Genomic DNA, 19,014 nt, shown 5'->3' with positions numbered 1-19,014 from the left:
CTTCACATGTGATTCACATTAAAAAATATATACACGTTGTGTGTTAAAAAGAAAAGGAGGCAGCGTAGGTTGATATATGGTAAGTTGTAAAATGCACCGTAGTGCATGGGAAGATGAAGAACGCATATGCCAGTTTGTTGCCCAATGTATGATGCATGTAGAAAATATTGCAGAGCAGTGTAAAAAAAACAGAGGAGCGCATGTATTATTTGTTTTTGTTGGTATTGCTCATTGAAAAGAGAAGGGCGTAGTGTAAGAGAAGAAAATGCACAGCAGTGCATGAAGAAAAGAATAGTGTGAGACAAATGAAAAGAGCTCGTGGGTTGAATCTTTTTTTTGTGGAGCATTGTAAAATGATGGTGCAGTAAAAGGTGAAACACACAGCAGAAGATGGCTTATCTTAAATCCCAAAGTCTGGGTATCACAGCGAATAACTTTGATCTTATGGTTCTAAATTTCAACCTTTATTTGAACATTTGTGTGAGAAATGCTACTTGAGGTAAAAAAAAAAAACTCTTTAACATGCTAAAAACTCCCTTCCCTGAACCATGAATGTGTCAGATTATGATTTAAAGAATTGCTTTATCCATACATTAGCTGAAAGGAATTAGCAATGAAGAAATCCATAGAAATAGACATCCGGATAGATAAGAGTTAACTTGACGCTAATACCTACTACTGATACCTTGACAGATACTGAAACGTATCCTTATAAATTATAACTACTACCTTGAATCTTGTATCGCTATTTACACAGACATACCTAGTCAGAAAGGCAATAATTAAGTTGGTTAAACAATGGCCGACAGAATTCACAATTCAGCCAGCCTAGCAAATGCGCTACTGGGTGATGAGACCCCTGAAAAATCCATGACAGAGAATGCAGTGGATAAGACTTTTGCGAGCGCAGCCAATCTCGTCAAACTGCTTCCAACTGCCACCGTTCTTGCTTTCCAAATTCTGTCGCCTACTTTCTCCAACGGGGGCCACTGCTACAACGCCAACAAATACTTGACTGGCTTTCTGCTTGCTCTCTGCGGGATTTCTTGCTTTGTTGATTCGTTCACCGACAGGTACAGGGCAGAGGACGGGACGTTATACTACGGGATCGCCACCAGAAGCGGGCTGTGGACTATCAATCCATATATCAACAAGACGGTGGATCTATCTTCCTACAAGCTCACGTTTCTTGATTTCGTGCACGCCGTGTTATCAGTTTTGGTGTTTGCCTCCGTCGCCCTCATGGATCCCAACATTGTGAGCTGTTACTACGCGGATGCTCGAGAGAACCAGAAGCAGTTGTTCATTAGCCTTCCGATCGCGGTTGGCTCTGTTTGCAGTATGATCTTTGTTGCGTTTCCCACTTCACGACGTGGAATTGGATATCCCGCTGCAAACTAACGTCAATTTAGCTTTATAATATAGCCGCAGCTTCTTAATATTTCAGTTTCATGTGGCTGTACAACGCAGATACGCGATGTCTAATAAAACATCTATTGGGTTCACTCGTTCCAACAATGTCCCGATTACTATATGTGGCTTTACCATTAAAATCTTGCTGCGGAATTTTTTCGTGATTAAGCCAATAAATACTGAATAGCTTCTAATTCGAAAGGTTATATTTCCGCGACTTTGACTGAATGTACGGATACGTTTTAGGATCGATTATTTTCAATAAATGTGGTTATTGTGAATACGGTGATAGTTCAGTGAAGCATGTGATGGACATCGTTTGCAGGACGATGTGATTTTAGGACTGTGGGAGTTGAGCTTTAGAACTTTCGTTAAAATCTACATATATTTATTAGGTGGCTTACCATATTAATACGGTAATAACTACATTTACTTGTTATTCGGAGAAATCAAGAAATCGAAGTAGGTAATAGTGTTACATAATCAAATATGTAATAGCAAAAGATTGAAACTGAGCAGGAAAGAAGACAGTAGACAATCTCACCACACCGAAATACTCTCGCATGAGAATTGTTTAAAAGAAATACAAGTCACATCAAGGGATTTTAACCTGCTGGGAAAGAAGACAATCCCCCACAGGAACTACCCTCGCTTGAAGCTGTTAAAAAAATCTATTGAAAAAAGATAAACTAAAATATGTGCAATTTAGTAATAAGTAAAACAACATACCATCTCAGCGGGACAAACTACTCTCAAGCCCCACCCTACAAACTACACTGGCCCACCACACAACTCGCTCAAGATCGCTTGAGAACTGTTACAATTTTTTTTATTGTAAAGGAATCGGCTAAGGTCTGTGCAGTTGCTTCAACATCGAAGCACAAATAGGGATGTGGGGCCTCTTTGGTTTTACATGCATTTTTCGATGTAAATTGGTATATTGAAATTATGCGAATGCTTGTTGGGGATTTTTCTGTTAAAATCTCAAAAACAAACAAATTGAACACACACAGAGACAATGCTTTGTTTCTCTCCACAGGATCTTTTGCACAGGGAAGCTTAAAAAAAATTTGTCTGAGAACAGAGTATTACACCATCATAAAAAGATTTGTATTCATTGAAATATAATGCTTGATACAAACTGCATCCTCTTTCACTCAGAGGGATTTACCAAAAATACATTTCAACCATCAACAAAAAAAACTCAGTCTCTTTCAGATTTTATACTGCTGGGTAAAATTCTCATTTTATATTCTGAAAAACATTTTATATATACTGCTGTAAACTTACATATGCTGTAAGTATTTCTTACATTACATTTACTGTAAAAAAAAATTACCCGCACCATACAATTCACCATTCGCTATTGCTTCCCCTTCATTTGGACAACATCCAAAACTTACATTTCAACTTGGTATTCCTTTTGTTTCGCACTGCTGTGCTCCTTGCTTCACACGCTGGTCTTTTTTTTCATTAACCCATTGCACTGCTATGCAACACGAGAGTTTTTTTATGAGAGTCAACTAAAAAACGATTACATAATGCACGAGCTCCTATATATTTTGGATATTACATTGCGTATACATTATAACAAAATGACCATGCCTTTCTTTAAATTCACCATACCTTCGTGCATAAAAAAGCATTAAAATTTAAAACTCTTACCGAAACTTCTACGGACACAATTAATACATTAAATTTTTTTTCCGGCGGTCAACCAAAATTTTTACGGCACGTTATATTTAATTTGCTGCAGGTTCGAGAATTCCGACAACCGTTGATTTGCCCTCGCGGAATCGAATGACCGGTATGAATATCGGAAGGCCCTTTGTTACCGAACTTTACGTTCCGATATGGCAGAGATTTTTCAAAAAAGTGCAGGACACGTGGATGCAGCTCGTTGGATCGGAGTCGACTATACGGAAACTGCTTTCACCGCAAAAGCGGTCCGAAATGTGTCAGGCGATTTGTTGTTTTGCTGTGGTGGTTTTGGGGTTGTACGTGCGCAGTTGAAATTAGATTTCAACACTCCCCTTTAATTTCAACTGCTAGGCACTCAGTCATACCCAGACACTTCCTCAAAAATTCAAAGCTTTTCTGATCCAATGGATTTGTCAAGATGTCTGCTACCTGTTCTTGAGTCCTGTAATGTTCTAGGACAATTTCTCCATTGTTCACCAATTCTCTGATGTAGTGAAACCTTGTATCAATGTGTTTCGTTCTCTTATGAAACACTGAATTCTTTGACAATGCAATAGCTGAGCTATTGTCACAAAAAATCACTGTTGCTTTTGCCTGCTCTTAGCCTAAGCTCCTCAACATTCTTCTCATCCAAACTGCTTGACATGCTGCTGCTATAGCTGCCACATATTTAGCCTCTGCTGTAAACAATGTTACAATGGACTGCTTCTTAGAAGCCCATGAAATGGCTCTAGAACCCATATGAAAAGCATAACCAAAAGTGCTTTTCCGATCAACTACACTTCCAGCCCAATCACTATCAGTGTATCCAATTAGATCTGAACATTCTGAGACAGTATATAAAATTCCAAACCTTTTGGTACCTTTGACATACCTCAGAATTATTTTTGTTGCCTGCCAATGTGCCTCCTTTGGCCTGTCCATGAATCTGGAAATTAAACTAACAGCAAACATTATGTCAGGCCTAGTTGCTGTTAAATACATTAGGCTGCCAACTATGTTCTTGTACAAACTAGGATCAAAATCCTTGCTACTGTCCTCTTTGCTGAGTTTTAATCCCATTACTGTGGGAGTGATTGCTGCCTTGCACTCTTGCATGTTAAATCTGCCCAACACTTCATTTACATATCTTCCTTGTGAGATAAAAATTCCATTTTCATTTTGATCTACTTCTATGCTTAAGAAGTATCTCAAGAAACCCATGTCACTCATTTCAAATTCCTCTTTCATGACTGATTTAAAATTCTCAATGAGTTGATCATCATTACTTGTGAAAATAACATCATCAACATATAAGACAACAATCAAAATTTTACCATCCTTTTCTTTGATGTAGACGGTGGGTTCTCCTTCACACTTGTCGAATTCATTATCCAATAGATAGGAATCTATCCTGCTATACCATGCTCTTGGCGCTTGCTTCAGCCCATAAAGAGCTTTCTTCAATTTGCACACTTTGTGCTGTTCATCTTTCTTCTCATAGCCTAGAGGTTGTTCAATGTAAACCTCTTCCATTAACACTCCATTTAGGAATGTTGACTTCACGTTCATTTGATAAACTTTCCATTTGTTTTGTGTTGCTATGGACAGCACTGCTCTCACCGTTTCCATCCTTGCAACCGGTGCGAAAGTCTCCTCATAGTCTCTCCCATATTGCTGCTTGTACCCTTTGACAACCAGCCTTGCCTTGTGCCTTTATATCTTGCCTTCAGCATTGCTCTTGGTTTTGTAAACTCATTTAACTCCAATGACTTCTTTACCTTTTGGTAGCTCAACCAAATCCCATGTTTTGTTCCTCTCTATGGCATTGATTTCTTCATCCATATCTTCTATCCATTTCCTATCTTTAATTGCATCTTCGAAATGAATAGGGTCATCAACATGACAATACAAAGCAAACAAGAAATTCATTCATTTATCATAAATGTCACTTAAATTTCTAAATTTCTTACCTCTTTCATTTGGTGTGCAAGTGCTTGAAGATGCACTTGAATTTCCTCCTTGTGGTGTGCTTGGAGAAGCACTTTCATTTATCCTCAATGGTTTCCCTTGCTGTCCTTGTGTTGGCGCTGCTGTTTGGGGATGCATTTCAACCATCTCCTTGTCATCTTCATCATGAGACAAACAGTTTTTAACATTCACTGTTTTCTCTATGCTTCCATCCCAAGCTTCCTCCTCAATGAACTGAACATCTCTGCTCACAAAAAACTTCTTGGTAGATGGGATATACAACCTGTAAGCTTTAGATTCCTCACTGTATCCAATGAAAATACATTTCTCCCCTTTGCTATCCAACTTCCTCCTTAGCTGATCTGGAATGTGTGCATAGGCCACACATCCAAAAACTTTCAAGTGGGTGACACCTTGCTTTCTCCCACTCCATGCTTCTTCGGGCACTTTGTTCATGACTGCTTTTGTAGGACACCTGTTCAAAATGTAAACTGCACAATTTACAGCTTCAGCCCAATAATCATTTGGCAAATGCTTTGCCTTCAACATGCTCCTCGCCATATCCATGATGGTCCTGTTCTTCCTTTCAGCAACTCCATTTTGTTGTGGGGTGTACCTAGCTGTAAACTGTTTGTGAATTCCATTTTCTCTACAAAAACATAGGAATTCCTTGGAGATATACTCACCTCCTCTATCAGTTCTCAAAACTTTAATATGCAACCCGCTTTGGTTTTCCGCAAGTGCTTTGAAATTTCGAAATTTTTCAAACACTTCACTCTTGTTTTTAAGGAAATAAGCCCAAGTCTTTCTTGTAAAGTCATCAATGAATGTTAGGAAATATTGCCTGCCTGCTAATGATGGATTTTGCATTGGTCCACATAAGTCTGAGTGGACAATCTCTAAAGGTGCCTTTGCCCTTACGCTCTTCCCTGATGGAAAACTTTCTCTATGTTGTTTCCCCAATATACAACCTTCACAAAGGCTGTCCGGTTTCTCTATCAATGGTAATCCTCTTACCATTCCTTTTCTACTCAACAAGTTAAGACCTCCAAAGTTGAGATGTCCAAATCTCAAGTGCCACACCCAATTTTCATCCTTTGGCACGCTTTGGAAAGCCTCTTGGGTAACTGCTGCAATTACATTCTTGTTTTTCAAATCTGTCATGATTCTGAGAGGGAACATCCTGTTCCTTGTCATCTTCACTTCAGCAATGCATCGTTTGCTGGGTGCTATATCCATGATGGTGCATACATCATTCTCAAAGAAAACATTGTAACCCTTTTGAACAAGCTGTCCAATACTCAAGAGGTTACACTTCATTCCAGGGACATAGTAGACATCTGCTATGGTTTTCTTTTCACCCTTCTTTGTAAATATTTTTACCTCTCCTTTTCCCATAACAGAAATTTTGTTGTCAGTCCCAAGTGTGACTTCTGATTTCACATTTTTATCTAGAGAAGAAAAGAGGGCTATGTTTCCTGTCATATGGTTGCTACAACCTGAGTCTAAAAACCATATGTCCTGATTGTTTGTTTCAGCCATGTTACAAGCTAACAACACATTATCTTGGCTGATGTTTTCTCTAGTGACATTTGCATTTGGTCTATTACTTATATCATGCTGCTTTTTCTTACATTCACTGACATAATGCCCATATTTTTTACAGTAATAACATTAGACATTGGATTTTTCATACCTTTGTCCTTGAGCATGATGTTGTCCTCTTTGTTGGCTGTTGCCTTGGCCTTGGTTCTGATTTGGATTGATGCCTCTTCCTTGAGCATTTGCTGGATTGTTCCTTCCACCTTTGTTTTGACTTCTGCCTCTTCCTCTCTTGTTTCCTCTGCCTTGACCTCTTCCTCTTCCAAAAGACATCTGGGTCTTAAAGGCTTGCTCTAGAGATGATTTTTCATTTCTACTCAACCTCTGCTCATGTGTTATCAGTGATGCATGAAGCTCATCAACTGAAAAGTTTGAGAGATCCTTTGTCTCCTCTATGGTGGTGACAATCACATCAAACTTTGAGGGTAAGACCCTCAATAATTTCTCCACAATCCTCCTTTCTTCAAGTGTTTCTCCATGAGTCCTCATCTGTGTGACCAGACCAATTACATGTGTGAAGAATGAGTCAATATTGTCTGACTCCTTCATGCATAGGTTCTCAAAATCTCTCCTCAGCAACTGTAGTTTTGTTGTCTTTACTTTCTCCATGCCTTGATAGGCTGTTTTGAGGGTTTGCCATGCTTCATTGGATGTCTTAGCTGCTGTTATCCTTGGAAACACACTCTGGTCCATTGCTTGATACAACAATACAATGGCTTTTCCATCCTTCTTCCTATTACTCTTCAATAGATCCTTCTCTGCCTGAGTTAACCTATTAAAACCATTTTCATCTGCTGGTTCTTCAAACCCATATTCAACAAGTTCCCATAGATCTTGTGAGACAAAGAGGGCTTTCATGGTTATTGCCCAATAGTCATAGTTTTCCCATTAAACTATGGGAGCTGGGTATTAAACATACCCATGCTTGTGCTTGTGCTAGCCATTCCTTGCATCCTCAACTATGCTTCAATTTCTTGACTGTGTATTTTAAAAACACTGACTTTTTCTTCAGCAGTAACAAAAAGAAAACTTTGAGGAATACCTGAATCTTTTGTTTTAGACTTCACTCTGCTGGAGAAGCTATTCTAGCAAAAGAACTCCTTTCTTCAGCTTCTTGAACAACTTCAAAGAGCCTGGACTTGCTCTGATACCACTGTTGGGGATTTTTCTGTTAAAATCCCAAAAACAAACAAACTGAACACACACAGAGACAATGCTTTGTTTCTCTCCACAGGATCTTTTGCACAGGGAAGCTTAAAATTTTTTTGTCTGAGAACAGAGTATTAAACCACCATAAAAAGAATTGTATTCATTAAAATATAATGCCTGATACAAACTTCATCCTCTTTCACTCAGAGGGATTTACCAAAAATACATTTCAACCATCAACAAAAAAACTCTATCTCTTTCTGAGATTTTACACTGCTGGGTAAAATTCTCATTTTACATTCACTGCTGTGAAAAACATTTTATATATACTACTGTAAACTTACATATGCTGTAAGTATTTCTTACATTACATTTACTGTAAAAAAAAATTACCTTGCACCATACAATTCACCATTCGCTATTGCTTCCCCTTCATTTGGACAACATCCAAAACTTACATTTCAACTTGGTATTCGTTTTGTTTCGCACTGCTGTGCTCCTTGCTTCACACGCTGGTCTTTTTTTTCATTAACCCATTGCACTACTGTGCAACACGAGAGTTTTTTATGAAAGTCAACTAAAAAAATGATTACATAATGCACGAGCTCCTATATATTTTGGATATTACATTGCGTATACATTATAACAAAATGACCATGCCTTTCTTTAAATTCACCATACCTTCGTGCATAAAAAAACATTAAAATTTAAAACTCTTACCAAAACTTCTACGGACACAATTAATACATTAAATTTCTTTTCTGGCGGTCAACCAAAATTTTTACGGCACGTTAAATTTAATTTGTTGTAGGTTTGAGAAGTCCGACAACCAGTGATTTGCCCTCGTGGAATCGAACGGCTGGTATGAATATCGGAAGGCCCTTTGTTACCGAACTTTACGTTCCGATATGGCAGAGATTTTGCAAAAAAGTGCAGGACGCGTGGAGGCAACTCGTTGGATCAAAGTCGACTGTACGGAAACCGCTTTCACCGCAAAAGCAGTCCGAAATGCGTCAGGCGGTTTGTGGTTTCGCTGCGGTGGTTTTGGGGTTGTACGTGCGCAGTTGAAATTAGATTTCAACAATGCTTGCATTCTGCTTTAATGAAATTCTCTTCCTATTCCAAAAACAAAGATTAAAATTTATGTTAAACCTAATCTTGTGAGTTTCTTTCTATTAATAATTTTTCAAAATCTGAACTCCTAATTTGTAGTCAAATATCCGTTTTATTCGTTCGCCTTACGTCTGTCCAATTGGCCATGTTCGTCGACCAACTTCAAGCTTGCAGAAGGAATGCTAACTACATCCTTCCCAATCCGAAGGTCTGTGCTGAAAAGAAACATCTTCCATTACATAAGGAAATTCTGAGACTCGAAGTTGGAGGAGAGTGCGCAGAGGAAGTAAATGAGGTTGCAGCTGAATTTAATGCAAAACTAAGATAGACGATTGGTACATGAAACCTAAGCTTTTCGGACCCAAAATTATTTCTCTGAATTATTACGACATTGTTTTAAATGCTGTCAAGGATCCAGCAAAATGGGATACAATGGAGTTCTATTCGTTCCTTATAGTGCACTTCTATCGTTTCCCTTTATCGCAATACTTTATAGGGTTGCTTTGGGTCACACATTGTATAGATCAATCTTAAGAGGATGTTGTTTTTTAAGGATGGAATTTTTATTTTTAAATGTTAAGTCATTGTACAATTCTTGTATTTTAAGTCTTATTCTTAGACACGATTGTGCTAATTTGAAAAAAATAAATATTTAAATTTGTTACTCAAATTTTTAATATGGATATTTTAGTAAGATTTTGCAGGTATAAATATTACAAATAAATATCAACATTGCAATGTATAAAACAAAAATGTGTCAATTTTTATGTAAATAGATGTAGTCAAAATGTCATGAATTGGATAACATTAAGGAAAGAAAACAATTTCCAATCTAGAACAAGAGAAAAAGACAAGGGCTAGAGGCATAACTGTGTATTTTTTTTGCGAACCATAGTCACCATGGTAATTAACTTTAATATTGTTCCCAATGTGACAAACAACAAACAACATCACAATTTAACAAACACCCAACACTCTCGCAAAGGGATAGACAACAAACAAAATTGTAACGTATCGAGCAATAAACAACATCATAATGTGATGAACAAAAATAGATGTTGAAATTTAATGAATAAAAAATTACATCAAAATGTGATGAACAATGAACATTGTCATAATGCGAAAATCAACAAACCATGTCACGATGTGATGACATTGAAATGTAACAGACAACACAACATTTCAAAGTAAATGAGAACAAATGACATCACATTATTATGAACAACAGATGACATCGCAATTTCACAAATAATGAGTATTGTCACAATTTGAACTAGTTTTATTAGTTTTACTAGGTTTACATACATTTACTAGGTTTATTAGGATAATTTATGTTTATTCGGTTGACCTAAATTGACCAAGTCAACCATAGTCAACTAGGTTCACCTATGTTTACAAGTTCTACTATATATTGATAACATATTAACTATATATTACATGTTACTTATGGTTGGCTATGCTTAACATGGTCAACCATAGTCAACATGGGTGCCATGTCGACACATAGTCACCATGGGAATTAACTTTAACATTTCTCCCAACATGACAAAGAATAAAAAAATGCCATAGTGTGATGAATAATAAGCAATGTCACAATATGAAAAACAAACAAACAAAGTTGTATTGTGAGAAACAACAATTAACATCACAATTAGACAAAATAAGGACATCACAATGTGATGAAGAAGAAATAATGTTATAATTTGACAAACAAGAAATGACATCACAATGTGATGAATAACAAACAATGTCAGACGGAGGCCAACCCTCTCCCCATCTGAACGCAACATAACCAACCGTAATGGTTATGATTATGAACTGGCGGCTACCCAAACCAAAGCTCTGACGGTTCCGAATGTGAACGCTAACATTGCAACATCAAACAGTCAGCTTTGAAGGTTTCGACTACAACAGTTAATGCAATAGTTATGGCATGTGAACATCCCATTAAAATGCCGGAAGTTAAGACTACAGTTTATGCTAATTATGGGATTAAATTAATTAATCCGAGTTTAAATCATTTAAGCATAGTTTAAATTCGAGTTAATTTGGTGGTGGATTTTGGGGTACCCGAAAATTTGGGCTTGCCTCCAAAATTAGCACACTAGCTGGAGTCATTATAGATTTAGTGGAGCTTTTCTAGGAAAAGGCTGACTGAGCCCTAGAGAAGTCAATTTTCGACCAAATTGAACTTGAAAAGAGGTTTTCTTGGTTAATTTGGACATTATGAACACATCGGTGCACATCTGAGGAGCCATAGAGCTTTCTAAAATAGTGTTTTTCCACATTGATATAATATAGAGGCCCAAGACATCGAGGTTGGACCAAGGAGATGTAGCCAAGGACGTGTGAAATCCTTCATCAAAACAGCGTGTTAAAGTGTCTCTTTGATCGTTTGTTGTACTTTGAATGTCTCTTGTTATGTATTTGTGTTCGAACCTATTTTGGTCATGAATTTCAATTTAAACTTAAGGAAATTTCCCTGTTTACATGCATGAACAACTAAGGAAACCTCAATACAAGAAGAAATAAGAAAGCGTATGTTTAGAAACCTATAATTGTTATTAGCACAAAAAAACTAATCATACAAAAATAGATCGATCAAGACCCTACTTCCTTGCATAATTCCTGAGAGAATAAACCCATATTTAATTGGAAAATCCTTCCTCTATAACTGCGCAATCCAAACTTAGGTTCTCAAATGATTGCATGTATCATTTGTACAACTCGGAAAATTATACAACTGATAGCAAATTGTCCCTGTACTTTAATATCAAATGGGTCTTCCTCTGAACTAGCATGCATGAGTTTTTTGTGAGTGAATATTCAATTAACTAGTGTGGTATTGGTTGATGCACTCGTGCACTAATCCACTACTAGACCTCTACTAGTTCCTCCGACAGTTAAATCTAGTTTAACTAACAATAACTCAGCTAGATTGAGTTATCTAATTAGAACTCCAATAAACTCAATTTGGACCCCTAAAATTTAGGAATCACTTACATGACTCCAAATAAACTTTCAACTTGAATTTCTTAAGCTAACTAAGTCAACTTAACTTAGTTAACTATTACAAGTTGCTCTGAGAATAGAATTACGATTTTAATTCACAATGTAATTCAAGGACAAATTTAATTGGAATTTCTTGTTGCTATTTTTAACAGTCCCTCTCAACAAGAAATGGATTATTAGCTACCCCGATAATGTGTCTGTGAAACTTGAATTTAGATCATGACAATTCCTTTGTCGAAATGTTAGCACCTTGTTACACTCTTGGAATGTACTCCAACAATATAATCTGCCTCTGCACACAATCTCGAAGATGATGATTTCAGATATCAATATGCTTGGACCAATCATGAAAAACTGGATTTTTAGAGAGCTTGATACAACCCTAATTATCATAGTAAATCACAATTGGATCCATCTGTTGACCAAATAAGCAAAATACAACCTTCCTCATCTAGATGGTCTCACAAGCTGCTTGACTAGCAACCATGTACTCTGCCTCTATTGACCTGAGTGTAATTGATAATTGCTTCCTGTTGTACCAAGAAACGATTGCTAAACCAATACTGAAGATCCGTCCTAATGTGCTCTTCCTGTCAAATGGAATGCCTGCCCAATATGCATTGGTGAAGCCTTGAACCTTCACTCCCTCTCTCCATTGTACCACAATCCATATTGAGTAGTGCCTCTAAGGTATCTCAATGCATGCTTGGTAGCCTTCCAATACAGCTTGATCGACCTAACCATCGCTTGACTAATCTTGTTAACTACATAGCACATGTTCAATCATGTGTTCACTAAATAAATAAGTGAACCCACAAGCTTCCTGTAGATAGTATCTTCCACTGCTTCACCCAAAGTAGCATCCTCCTTCCTCCAATTAGCTTATAGAGGAGTCTCCATCGGTTTACTACGCTCCATGTGAAACCTCATGAGTTTCTTATTGACATACTTGCCTTAAGAGATAAAAAGTTCCCCATCACCTTTCCATACTTCCATTCCCAGAAATTAGTGCATGAGCCCCAAGTCCTTCATTTTGAACTCTCTTGCAAGATCCTCTTAGAAAGATTTGATCAACTTATCATCACCTGTCATAATCAAATCATTGACATATAAAACAATAATCAACAAATTACCTTAAAACACAATATGGTACAGGCTCGCTTTTGTTTCACTTTTGGTGAATCCCAACACGGTGAGGTAGCTATCTACCTTAGTGTACCAAGCACGAGGTGCTTGCTTCAGCCCATACAATGCTCAGCTGAGTCACTAGACATGTGACTCATGGTCAAAGGTCTCAAAAACCGTTAGGCTTCTCAATATACACCTCTTCCACAATCATGCCATTAAAGAAGGTTGTCTTTACATCCTTTTGATGTACCTTCCAACCCACCTACACTGACAGTGCCAAAATGGATCTGATTGACAAGTACCTTACAACGGGAGAAAAGGTCTCATCGTAATAAATCCCATCAACCTGATAAAAGCCTCGAGCAAAAAACCTAGCCATGTGTTTTTCCACGCTACCATTCGTTTCTTTCTTTACCTTGTAAAGCCATCAATAATTCACCACTGACTTGTCTACCAGTCTTGGGACCACATCCCAAACATTGTTCTTAACAATGGATTCATACTTCTTAACCATGGCATCAACCCAAACTGGTTGTTGCACTACCTCCTCAAAAGAATATGACTTTGCCTCTACACATCCGCTCATAAGATCCATGTACCCAGTGTACCTCTTAGGTGACCTCTTATGCCTACATTGTGATGTGGGTGCTCCCATATTCTCTCACATCCTGCAATAATATGTATGTTTCTCTAGTGCACTTTCTCCCATCTCTGGAAGACTCGGCCTTAGTGGGTGCCTCCACTCCCGGATCCTTTGCATGTGGCTGCTCCACATCAATTTGAGGTTCCTCCTTAGTATCTAAAATCTCCTCAAATACATGTAGTTGAATCTTCCTCTCAAGGGAACATCACATGGACTTCTCTTCATTGAATTTGACATCCCTGCAGACCATTGTTATCCTACTGGTTGGAAAGTATACCCGATAGTTGTGAGGTGGAACAGTGTATCCCACAAATATCCCCCAACTGTGTTGTCAGCTCAATATTCTTCCGTGTATCTTTGGTCACATGGAAATATACCAATGAGAAAAAATCTTGAGGTGACCCACATAAAGTCTCTTCCGTGAGAAAGCCTCCTTTTATAGGTTTTAAACCTGTACAGAAATTACCTGCATACAAATTCTAAAACACAGAAAATAAACAATACGTGATATAACATATAAAACACATATACACAGAGATTTTCCCCTGGATCCCAAAACCGAGACTACCAGCTTGATTTCTCATTATGTTCCTTTCAATGTTACAATACATATTTATACATGCTGAAGAATCCAATACCATGGAATGAAAACCATCACGTTCAAAACCATAGACTAAAAACCATCACGTCCAAAATCATGTGCAAAAAATCATGCACAAAACCATAGGTAGGTCCGCCAAACCTAATATAGGGTCCAAAAACAAAGTTTTCTGGGGTGCTACCCCGAACCCAGTATAGTGGGGTTACCTTCACCCCTCAAACCCCTTGTGACTCCCCCCACTACGCAATCGGTGCAATGAAGGGGGGGCTCTGCCCCCCTTCTAACCCCCCTAGTTAACTACTTGGGCTAGTCATGGAAAAAATATACCACAACCTAACATTCTCCCACTTGTTATTTTCTTTCCACAGGGGTCCACAAGAGAGCTTAGTCATTTATCCAACCTTACAATGCCCATTGTTTCTCTACACCAAGAGAACTTCTCAGAGCTCAGAAATTTTGTCAATACATCTGCAGTATTCTTCAAACTGTCCACCCTTACCAGCAACACCTTTCTTCCTTCTATCATATCCCTCAAAAAGTGATACTGAACATCAATGTGCTTTCTCTTTGAATGATATGCAGGGTTATTTGCCAAGAAAATTACACTTTGGCTTTCACAGTCTATCCTTATAGCTCCCTGTACTAACCCCATTCTTGAACACAATCTCTACAACCAAACTACTTCCTTACTTGCATGAGTGGTTTCCATGTATTCTGCCTCTGTAGTTGATAGTGCCACTACAGATTGTTTCTTACTCATCCAACTAACTGCACCTCCAGATAGGTCAAACACATACCCACTTGTAGATCTTCCATGATCCAAATCTCCAGCTGAGTCTGCATCAACAAAGCCATGAATATCCAACACTCTGTCCAATCCTAGTCTTCCTTGGTAGCACAAACCATAATGACTAGTGCCACACAAATATCTTAAAACTCGCTTCACTCTTGTCTAGTGCTCCTTCCCTAGTTTTGACATAAACCTGCTCAATACTCCCACTGCATGTGCAATGTCTAGTCTAGTACATTCCATCTCATACATCAAGCTACTGACTTCACTTGCATATGGAACACGGGACATGTTCTCTTCTTCTTCTTGTGTCTTGGGACATTGTTCAGCAGATAACCTCACACCTACAGGAATAGGAACCTTCACCGGTTTACTATCCTGCATATTAAACCTCTGTTGTATTGTCTTGACATACTTCCTCTAGTTTAACCAAAGCTTCCTCTTTTCTTGATCTCTTTTAATTTCCATGCCCAAAATATACTTTGCAACACCAAGATATTTCATGTCGAATTTGAAGGACAATTGGGTCTTAAAATCCTAGATAATTTCTTTGTCATTTCCAACCAGCAAAATATCATCCACATACAAGACAAGATAAATAACACGGTCACCAATTAATTTAAAATACACACAGTGATCTGCTTTGCTTCTGGTGAAGCCAAGTCCCCGTATAAATGTATCAAATTTCTCATACCACATCCTTGGTGACTATTTTAACCCATACAGAGACTTCTTTAACTTGCGTACCAGTTCTCTATTACCCTTCACCGCAAAGCCTTTAGGTTTCTTCATGTAGATTTCCTCTTCCAGATCCCCGTGAAGAAATGATGTCTTCACATCCATCTATTCTACCTCAAAATCAAAAGCAGCAGCAACATATAAAAGTAATCTAATATATGTTACCTTGCCAACATGAGAAAAAATATCACCAAAATCAATTCCCGGCACCTGAGAATAACCTTTTGCTACCAACCAAGGTTTGTATTTCTTCAGCTTTCCTTCTGCATTTGTCTTCTTCTTGAACACCCATTTGCTTCCAATGGGTTTCCTTCTAGCCGGCAACTCCACCAGATCCCAAGCCTCATTTTTGTGCAAAGATGCCATTTCATCAACCATGGCCTCTTTCCAGAGTTTGCCATCCTCTGAATCTACTGCTTCCTTCACAATTCTGGGATCATCGTCAGTAATAGATAAAGCAAAATTTGAACAGAAAGTAGATGGACTATACCTTTCTAGCTGCCTTCTTTCTCGAACTGATCTTCTCACACCTGGAGTTTGTGGCTCTTCATCTTCTGATTCCTCGTCTGTTGTAGAGTTTTATTCTTCCTTCTTAGTCTAAAACTCTATCTTCTCAAGTTCCTTTGGTTGGACTTCATGTTTAATAACATATTTCACCTCTCTAAACACCACATCTCGATTGTACTCAACCTTCCTTGTTACTGAATTCCAAAGCTTATAACCCTTTAAATCATCCTTATACCCAATAAAGATGCACTTTTGAGATTTACTATCCAACTTTGTTATTTTCTCCTTTGGAACATGTACATATACATCATATCCAAATACCCTCAGATGTGAAATAGAGGGTTTCTTACCACTCCATACCTCTTATGGATTCTTATCCTCCAATGCTGATGAAGGTAATCTATTGACCAGGTAACATGCTGTCTCCACCACCTCTACCCAGAATTCTTGTCCTAATCCGACACCACTAAGCATGCTTCTTGCCCTTTCCATCAATGTCTTGTTCATTCTTTCTGCAACTCCATTTTTTTGAGGTGTATATGGAGTAGCCTTCTGTCATGCTATACCACACTTCTTATAGAATTCTGCAAAATCCTTACTGCAAAACTCTCCACCGTTATCTATCCTCGGCACCTTTATCTTCTTCTTTGTCTAGTTTCCACTAGAGCCTCAAATTCTTTAAACCTATCAAAGACTTCAGATTTCTTCTTAAGGAAATATATCCATGTATTCCTTGGGAAGTCATCTATAAATGATACATAGTACACAGACTTACCCAGTGATGGAACCTTCCTAGGTTCAAACACTTCATTGTACACAAGTTCTAATATCTGTTTCGCCCTCTTACCACCAGAGGAGAAACTCACCTGATTCTGCTTCCCATATACACAATTTTCACAGAAATCAAAATCCAAATAGCTATTACTCATACCTTCTACCATACCTTTACCATGAAGTATTCGAAGGCCCTTCTCTCCAATATGTCCAAGCCTTTGATACCATAGCATGGTCTTCTCTCCAGAGACCACTAGATTTTCTGCTCCACTTTCGGGAACCACAGAGATGTTGCACCCATCAACAACAGTGCTACCTTGTAGCTTGTACAAAGTTCCAATCGAAACTCCCTGCATCAATACCAATGCTCCCCAAACCATCTTACAGGTATCCTTCTCGAACATTGTTTTTACACCTACATCATCCAACTTGCTTACCTAAGCCCTAGCCCTGAAAAAGTGGCACAAATTCTAGGGTAACTCATCCAGATATGGCTGAAAATTCCATAGTCATTGGTATTCCTTATTGTGGGAATGAATGGATGGAATCACTCACATTCATGGCTTTTCAAGAGTGCATATGAGGGTCCATCTCAACGAAATGTCAAGTTGTCATAGGGTTTGGTCTCCTGGAAGGGTTGGTTGACTCCTGAAGGTTTTGTAGCATGTGCAAAAGGTCATAATGATTTTGTTTTGTCAATTCCACTTCATTAACTATACATGGGTAGTTTAATCACGTCACAATATCCTCTTGTCACATGTTTACCCTGGCAGACCAGTTAACTTGGGTAAATGTGGCAGGAGGGTGTTACAGTTAGTCCTACTCAATTGACACTTAGTCCTACTCCACTAGCCATGAAGTCATTAGAGTATCATGCAATTGGAGATTAGTATAACTCATGCATGAAATTTTGGAGTACCATCTTCATGATAATAATGAGCTTACATGCATGACTCCAATCACTAGTCTAACTAAAGTACAAATATGTGTATGTTATCTCTAATACCACCTGTGAAGCACTACTTTTCAGATAGAATAGAATGAGTGTATCATGACAAGAAGCCATGTAATTCATTGATTTTACAATCCATATAAGTAACATAGAATAATTTCAAGAAGAAGAAAGAGGGAAAACTGAGATTAAAAAAAAAAAAAAAAAAAATTAAAATAAAATAAAATTATATTTTCTTAGTATATAATCATTTGGATAAGTATTTATACTCATTTCAATTTTGATACAATAAATAGGAGTCCATTTTAGTATAACATTCTCTAGGTTCCCGCTTGAGGCCATAGGGACACTTACTGAGTTGAAAAACTAATGATGAATTATTTACATACCATTGTGGCTACTTCATATAATTTTCCTTTTGATATCACCATCAATAAACACATCCTTCACATCCATGTGGTGAACCTCCCACCTTATTGTTATTGTAATAGCATGAACGAACTGAATAAAGCCCATTTTGGTCACTACAACAAAGGTTTCATCATAGTCAATGCCATGAACATATTAAAAGTCTTTGTCCACTAAATTTATTTGTATCTTCTCATAAGTACATTTGCTAATTTCTTTGTCCTATAGACCCACTTGCATTTCACAAGCTTATAATTTGGAGGAACTGGAACCAAGTACCATGTTTGGTTCTTAATGAGGAAGTTATACTCATTGCCCATTGCTACTTCCTACAAAGGATTCCTTATAAGTTATAGAAAAATTTTAGGGTCATATCTTAGAACCATGTAGAAATGGTTGGACATAACTAGTTGTGTAGCTACGAATGCATGAGGTTCTTCATCAAATTGATATTAGCATCACCGAGAGGATCACTCATGAGGCATCACTTCTGTGTCGAAGGTGGCTGGGAATCTGAGTCTTTGCATGCTCTC

The 19,014-nt window shown here is 37.8% G+C and overlaps 1 pseudogene; it reads left to right on the top strand.

Moving 5' to 3' along the window:
* Positions 1 to 758: 758 nt before the first annotated feature.
* On the top strand, positions 759 to 1,622 carry LOC149145200 (protein DMP6 pseudogene; annotated as a pseudogene).
* The last annotated feature ends 17,392 nt before the right edge of the window (positions 1,623 to 19,014 follow it).

This window comes from Pinus tabuliformis, chromosome X (assembly GCF_031772625.1).
Source record: "Pinus tabuliformis cultivar Carrire ecotype Pingquan chromosome X, CPIR1, whole genome shotgun sequence".
NCBI classification, from domain to species: Eukaryota; Viridiplantae; Streptophyta; class Pinopsida; order Pinales; family Pinaceae; genus Pinus; species Pinus tabuliformis.
This window is presented reverse-complemented; position numbering and strand designations above follow the sequence as displayed.